The sequence below is a fragment of the Petromyzon marinus genome, unplaced genomic scaffold (genome assembly GCF_048934315.1).
Source record: "Petromyzon marinus isolate PM22_M1 ecotype Great Lakes invasive population unplaced genomic scaffold, UKy_Petmar_22M1.pri1.0 PM_G_Scaffold_25, whole genome shotgun sequence".
Classification (NCBI taxonomy): Eukaryota; Metazoa; Chordata; class Hyperoartia; order Petromyzontiformes; family Petromyzontidae; genus Petromyzon; species Petromyzon marinus.
The window spans coordinates 2088891-2095523 of record NW_027422817.1 but is presented as its reverse complement, the minus strand read 5'-3'; positions in this window follow the sequence as shown (position 1 = coordinate 2095523).

Sequence of the window (6633 nt, the reverse complement as noted above, 5' to 3'; positions counted from 1 at the left end):
CCCGAGACGCCTCCCACGCCTCCGTTAAACGCCCGAGTGTGGCCTGCATGGGCATGACGGCTCTCTTCCCTCCCAAATCCATGCCCGGCTGAGCTTGCATGGGTGGCTCATTCTCCCTCCCATACACGAGGTAAAACGGGGAGAATCCTGTTGAGGCATTAATGGGCCATGCTATATAGTGGGCAGGACACCGGGAATGTGCAAACCCCAGTTCGCCTCATTGATCCGTTGGCACAATGTGGACGTATGGGTTCTGTGGAAGCGCTCCGCCACCCCGTCCGTCTGAGGATGGTGGGGCAGGGTCCTGATTTGTTTTTGCACCCAGGGAGTTGCACACCTCCCGTAACAATCGAGAAGAACAATTCCGCCCCTGGTCTGCAGGAAGTTGTTCAGGAGCCCCCTTGTCCATGACGTAGCCGTGCAAGAACGTGTCCGCAATGGATGCGGCTGGCTGGTCTGGCAGAGGCGATGCCACCGGCCCCCGGAACAGGTATTCTACCCCGACCAGGATACATTTGTTTCCCCTCTGAGTGGCAGGAAACGGCCCGAGAATGTCCAGTGCGATGAGCTCATTGATATGAGACACCGTGATAGATCGTAACGGAGGCTGGGCCTGCCTCGTTGGTGGCTTGCGGGGTGTGCAATCAGTACAACCTTTTACCATGTGGTATACTTTGTCCGTCACCAAGGGCCAATAGAAGTCAACGCTTTAGTGTCAGCAAGGTTTCACGGATTCTGAGGTGCATTAATTTCTCATGGGACCACCCGGCGCGTGAGTTTACCTTGCAGAGCATTCGGCACCACCGTGCAATAACACTGCAGCTCTTCAACCCGTCTTATCAAAAGTCATTCGTGGAGGACTATTAGGGACATGCATCCCCGATGGCTTGCTTTTACTGCCTCTCGTACCAACGCGGTGGAGCAATTTCAACAGCGAGGCGTCCTCCATCTGGAGGCGTCCCCATTCAGCGCGCGTGAGACCCAACGTGCCGTCACCTACGTGCATCCGCCTCGGGTGGCGGCGCGTCGACAGATGCCACTACAGCACGTGGCAACCTCGCGCACGATGGCTTACGTCAACCAGCACCCATTAAGCACGCACGCTGGTCACTCGGTGGTAAACGGCCACCGAGGGGTCGGCACGCTGACGAGGCCTTCGCGCGAGGCGACAAACGCGGCCTCCTCCCCCCACCCCCCCCCCCCCCCCCCCCACCGAAATCTCTGGCCCTTAGCAGCGAGCGTGTGGAGCGGTTTTGGATCGTCGCGAACTTGGGGAACAAAGTGGTGATAATGACGTGAAACCCCGACAAAATTGGGAACTTCACCCACCGACTTGGGGGTTGGCCATGTGTGCACGCGCGCCGTTTTGTCGGGAGCCATGGCTAACCCGGACTCGCTAACGATGTGGCCCAAATACTGCATCGATGTTTGCAAGAGGTGGCACTTTTGCAAGTTTAAATTTGAGATTGGCTGCCTGCACTTTGGCAAACACGGACCGCAGTTGCTGCAAATGCTGCTGATACGTGTGCCCGAACATAATGACGGGCGTTCGATACTTCATGCTGCCTTAACGTGCACTTAGCCTGGCACAAGCGCCGTGGTGACGTCACCGACACTTGTGGCGAATGGCGGTTGTTGTTGTGTATAACCAGCAGGTGGGGTGTAACTGAGTCGCAGACATCTTAGGAGCAACACGATTATTAACTATTAACACAACACACTCCAGGCTATTAACACAACACACTCCAGGCTATTAACACAACACACTCCAGGCTATTAACACAACACACTCCAGGCTATTAACACAACACACTCCAGGGCTATTAACACAACACACTCCAGGCTATTAACACAACAAGCTCCAGGCTATTAACACAACACACTCCAGGCTATTAACACAACATACTCCAAGTATTAACACAACATACTCCAGGCTATTAACACAACATACTCCAGGCTATTAACACAACACACTCCAGGCTATTAACACAACACACTCCAGGCTATTTACACAACACACTCCAGGCTAATAACACAACACACTCCAGGCTATTAACACAACACACTCCAGGCTATTAACACAACATACTCCAGGCTATTAACACAACACACTCCAGGCTATTAACACAACACACTCCAGGCTATTAACACAACACACTCCAGGGCTATTAACACAACACACTCCAGGGCTATTAACACAACACACTCCAGGCTATTTACATAACACACTCCAGGCTATTAACACAACACACTCCAGGCTATTAACACAACACACTCCAGGCTATTAAGACAACACACTCCAGGCTAGTAACACAACACACTCCAGGCAATTAACACAACACACTACAGGCTATTAACACAACATATTCCAGGCTATTAACACAAACACTCCAGGGCTATTAACACAACACCAGGCTATTAACACAACACACTACAGGGCTATTAACACAACACACTACAGGGCTATTAACACAAGACACTACAGGCTATTAACACAACACACTCCAGGCTATTAACACAACACACTCTAGGGCTATTGACACAACAAACTCTGGGGTGGTGACCACCCAACTAACCACGCTACGGCAGAACTAGACACGGCTCCACTATCCCGGTCCGGACCAAAAGCTGGGTCCCGGACCACGTGGCTGGAGGCTTCTTCAAGCTTGACGTGGATCTGCTGCCTCTCCAACAGTAAGGGCCCCGAGCCCCTCCCAGGGCCCCCCCCCTTATATGGGGCTGGCTCCGCCTCTTGCCCCGCCCACCTTCTAGAACTCTCTCGCCCTTGCCTGAAAGCTCTCGAGAGTTCTTCCCGGACCACGTGACCACCCATTGGCCCCCCTTCGCCGGTGGCCCCCCTCCAGTATAATCCGGTCACGCGTCCCCAGGTCAGCCAGAGGTACCACACCCCCAACGTAACCCTGGCTGGGCTGACGCTCTCTCGCTCTCTCAACGGGAGCCACGGCGCTTAACCAGCGCTCACCCGAGCCCCCCACTAGGGCTGTGCTACACCACGTGTGTCCGGGGTGTACCCACGACAGTGTCCATCCCGCCGTGGCCTCGCAGGCCCGGCACCACACACAGTGACATCTCCAGTCGCCGCACCATTATACTTTTTATTTTGTTGATCATAACGCTTTAACTAACGTAGGGCGGGCTTGGGAGCGGCGTTGACGATGTGTTTTGGCGTTGCACCAACCCAGCACCTTTGCATTCAGAAGTTGGAGGTGCTTTGATTGTTACAGCGAGAGGTGGAATCATCACCGCCATGGGTTTAAGTGGGCACGGAGCCCGTCAAGGGAATGGGTAGGTAGAGGAATGGGGTTGGAGAGTATACACAACTTGCATTTCTAGTCATTTCAACAATTTATGGGCATGCGCATCATTAACAGTATCCTGATTGATGAGCAAAACAAAATCGCAATTTAATCGTGAATCTATTGTCATAAATGAGTCTGAAATATCAATAGTCATGCTCAAAACCGCATTCCTATTATAAAAAATAATTGAACTCCCATTCATCATGACAATTCCAATATGGTCATTATGATGCTCAGAATTACAGTTATATTCTCAGAATCATGAACATTTATTAAAACAGCGGTATGCTCAAAATGCAAATTGACCAATTTCAACATGTACACAATCAATTCCAAGATTCTAATCAAAGTAAGTCCTATGTATCGTGGTGTTTTCATGCTTATCCATTATTTGGGCCCCCCCCAAAAAAATATATATACAAAAGTGTATTTTTATGTTTGCATGGTGTACAGTCTGGAAATTACCCACATGGCAAATTTCAAGCTTGGTGCGTATCGGCAAGTACGCTAAACATTTTGAACAGACACACATTCACAACTTGCCTTTGATATATATGGAGATTGGTAATAAATTGTTAATTTAACTACTTTCATGTTGACGGATTAGAAATACGAATAGCACTGGCTCACCACGGGGCTTATTGCGTGGTATCTGGGCACTTTATTTGAAACGTAAACCCCACAGTTTGTGAGTACAATTCCTCGCAAGTTTCGTCCACAGAGACAGACAATGACGTTTCTAGGTAAGAGTAAGAAATGAATCTACGTGTCGAGGAGAGACGAGAGAGCCAAGAGGTCACCTCGGGAGACGGTGGCGGGGCGTCAACCTTAGTCACGTGACTGAAGGAGTGTGGGCGTGCCGCGCGTGTGTACCGTGCGTGTGTGTCGTGCGTGTGTATTGTGTGTGTGTACTGTGCGTGTGTGTGTACTGTGAGTTTGTGTGTGCGTGTGTACTGTGCGTGTGTGCACCGTGTGTGTGTACTTTGTGTCTGTGTGTACCGTGCATGTGTGTGTACTGTGCGTGTGTGTGTACTGTGCGTGTGTGTACTGTGTGTGTGTACTGTGTGTGCACCGTGTGTGTGTGCTGTGTGTGTGTGTACTGTGTGTGTGTGTAACGTGTGTGGCGGTAGTCTAGCGGTTAGCGCTACGCTGCTCTACGAACATAACGACCCGAGTTTGATTCCCGCTCACAGCCAACACCCAGTGACGATTATTTGAACCGGTTCTGGGCCTCCCCTAGGTCGAGTCAGCCTCAAATGAGTACCCGGTGCGGTGTGTAAATATCATTACTGGGGAGACAAAGGCGGTCGGGCACGGTGCTGGCCACCCACCCCCTCGTGTACCGTTCCGGCCTTCATAGGTGGTGCTGCTACTTGCTAACAACACTTGCCCCAACAGTCTGTTAAGGCTACACGGGGGATCTTTGTCTTTGTATCACCACCCAGGAGTCACGGAGCTTTTGAGGCTCCGAGCCACGTGGGGATCCACAACAGCGTGAGGCGGTGCCACTCAGGTGAGACTCGGGGATATGTGATTTCTAATCGATAGCCATCCGTCAGTTAACCCATCGCAACTGCTGAGACTGTCACACGACTTCCTCCTTCCAGCGAGCCTTTGACGCTTCACGTGGCCTCAAAGTTTACACAGTGTGTACGTATACACAATAATGTCCACGTTGTTGTTGCTGAGTTCACGCACTCAAGGGAGGGGGCAATGGAAAATTAATCTAAATCAACTTAAACTCCATCCCCATGACCTCATCGGCATGAAGTGCCAGCTGGAGGTGTACCTCGCTAGTGACGTCATGTCACCAAGGTATTCACACTTCCCCAACCCCGTCCACGGCGCTCTTGAGCGTGACGTCACCTCCGCTTGGGTCACTGCCGATATCAATCCAGTGGCAATCCTTATTTGGGCAAAGCTACGCCGAGTGACTGGCGGTTCATTAACATAATGTATTTGAAGCCGTCGAGTGTTTATTGCGACGGGTTCAGCAGCCACGCCCCATCACTCGACATATGGGCCGGGTTCATTAACATAATTTATTCAAATTTTGATTTAAAGCTTTCGTGACTGCAGTAATTCATATTCTTAGTTTTTTCGGTAAAGTCACGTTGAAGAGAAACAACAAAATAACAAAATATATATAAAACAATAAAAAATTCTCACGACGTTTCGACCATAACTCAAACGGTCATCATCAGGTGTGTCGGTTTGCATAAATTTATTTTGAAAACGGCATGTTTATTTATATATATAAATAACGTTTGCGTCACGCGCAACGATGGCAGTTTGCCAGGACTAGTCCATCTATTTTTTGAAAGAGGAGGGGGGAGACGAAATTTGTTTTTATGTATGCTGTCTGAAAGGCACTGTAAGCGTGAACAATCAATCAAGAACTGAAATGATTTATCAAATCTTTCCAATGATTGCTAAGATAGAATCCATCTTCTCGGTTGAAATTGTCTCTGTGTTTGTATATGTGGATAGCCTCATGAACGAATCTCTCATGGAAGCCAGATGGCTTACAAAGAACCTCCGTCTTGGAAAAGTCAATGGCATGTGAGCCTACTGAATTAGAACAATGATCTGCTACGGCCGAGGTGTTGGTCCTACCGTGTTTAAGGTCTGCTTTATGTTCACGAATGCGGTCCGAGATATGGCGTTTGGTTTCTCCAATGTAACTACTACCACAGAGGCAACTTAGTTTGTAGACACCAGGGTATTGTATGTCCGGAATCACATCTTTTACAGACGGAACCAGATCACGGATTTTATGTAATGTGTTGAAACGGACCTGGATCTTGTGTTTATTCAAGATTTTGGAGATCTTTTTTGTGATCCCAGCAATGTAGGGTAAAGTGATGGTTTTGAAAGGCTCCTCAAGAGGGTTCTTCTTCATGGTTTGAGTGATAGCTTTGCGGATTGTATAGTCGGAGTAACCATTAGCCCTAAGAGCTTGGTGTACGTGCTTGAGTTCACTGCTTATGTGTTCCTGGTCGGATATGCATTGGGCTCTATGATACAGAGTCTTGATGAGAGAATTCTTCTGTGATGGATGGTGGTGGGAATCCGGTTTCAGATAAGCATCCGTATGGGTAGCTTTCCTGTAGACAGAGTGGCTCATTGAACCATCAGGTCTCTTTTTAATTAGGACATCCAAAAAAGGTATCTTGCCATCTATTTCGACTTCCATGGTAAATCTGATGGCTGGGTGTATGGAATTGATGTGGTCGAAGAATTGGTCTAGAGCAGGCCGGCCATGTGGCCAGATGACAAAAGTGTCATCCACGTACCTCTTCCATAAGGTTGG